Here is a 1,828-nt window from a genome sequence, read left to right as displayed (position 1 = left end):
ATTTTAGTCTCATATACATTTCAGCGCAGCTAATGACTTCATCCGGTGAATGCAGCACGGGTCGTACGTCCGCACGTCCTATCTGTTCATATGCTAACAAGCGGGTTGACCCTCCTCCTGGCGCCATCTTGAAAAGCACGGCGCGCCACCTATAGTTCGTGGGCATTGCGAATAGTGCCGGTGGCGCGCAGCCAACACGGGCAAAAGGGGAGTGGGCGTACGACATTTAAAATACCGCACTTCGTATAGCCGATTTTACGTACGACATATGGGCGCCGCCACCTTGGGCTGTTAAACGAATGTTATCTTATTTTTGTATATCGTGACGTGAATTGATAAGGTCAGGAAACGTCGAATGCACCGACCTGACCGTCCTTATGTGCATACGTGCACAGTAACACAGATCGTTTAGTTGTTACACATACAGAACGGCAAGGTTAACAGCCCAGTGTGGTGCCACCAAAACCCACTCGTAAAATGGTCTGTATATGGCTCTGGCGCACTTTGGCGCTTTTGTGCTATCTTTCGGGTGATCGTGAGCAAGCTTCTGCCACGCCGAATCACCTCAGAGATATGCGTACCACTAACGGTAAAAGATCAATATCAGTGGTATCAAGTTCACCTCAGCTAACGGGCCTCAGTCACGAAATGTAGTCCCACAAGGACCGGGACAGTGAAGACGGTTGAACCGGGGAGGGAGACTTTGGACAAAGTGTCACCTAACGTTGCCATTGCCATTTGAAAGAACGCCTTACTCATTTCTCATATGTGGGTCATTTCCGAAGTAAATTTGACGTCGCGTTTCGAGATAAATATCGACACTAATCTCCAGTATGTCTAAAGTCTGGACGCCGATTCTGAAACATACAGTTTTCGTTCCGAGGGACAGCATGGTCGTTCCCACGAAACAGAAAAATGACTGAGACCAGTTTCGTAACCGTAGCTTACCCGAACAAGGCATTAATCGGAATAGGCGAGAGAATAATGGGAGTACCATTTAGTGATGTCACAGGATTACTTGTGAAGCCGCGGGCCGCTAACGAAGAGCCCGCGGGAGCACGCCGGGCCGCGAGTTTGAGACCACTGATCTAAATGAATAGCCGCACCGTTAGGATGCGTGGCTGAGTCGTTTAACGCGTCACGTTGCGGACAGGTTCCAGGTTCGAATGTGCGGTCGCGCGCTTCGGAAAATCTGTCTTCTGCACCATTGTTCTTTGTGAGGTTATATATATATATATATATATATATATATATATATATATATATATATATATATATATATATATATATATATATATATATATATATATATATGTAGAAGGTGTTCCTGAATATATATTATTATGCATAAGGTCGCATTCCTTCGATCCGGTGAGTGGTGTCTAATATGTAGTGCAGAAGAATAATATGAAGAGACAAGAGGGCAGAGTGGGCCAGGGCACGAATCGGTGTTAATGACATCATAGTCGAAATCAAGAAGAAATGAACGTGGGCAGGGCACGTAGCGCGTAGGAGAGATAACCGCTGGTCATTAAGGGTAACTGACTAGATTCCAAAAGAAGGCAAACGCGCGAAGGGGAGACAGACAGGTAGGTGGGCAGGTGAGATTAAGAAGTTTGCGGGTATAACCTGGCAGCAGCAAGAAACAGGATCGGGTTGATTGGCGGAACATGGGAAAGGCCTTTGCCCTGCAGTGGGCGTAGTCAGGCTGATGATGATGATGAAGTGCAGGCGCACGTACAAAAAAAAGAACGAAAAACAAATTCGTCGACGCAGAGGATTGGCCAGATAGGGGCTCGTGGCATGCGACCCGAGCCGTGATGGTGAA

Source organism: Rhipicephalus sanguineus, chromosome 6 (assembly GCF_013339695.2).
Source record: "Rhipicephalus sanguineus isolate Rsan-2018 chromosome 6, BIME_Rsan_1.4, whole genome shotgun sequence".
Classification (NCBI taxonomy): domain Eukaryota; kingdom Metazoa; phylum Arthropoda; class Arachnida; order Ixodida; family Ixodidae; genus Rhipicephalus; species Rhipicephalus sanguineus.
This window is presented reverse-complemented; position numbering follows the sequence as displayed.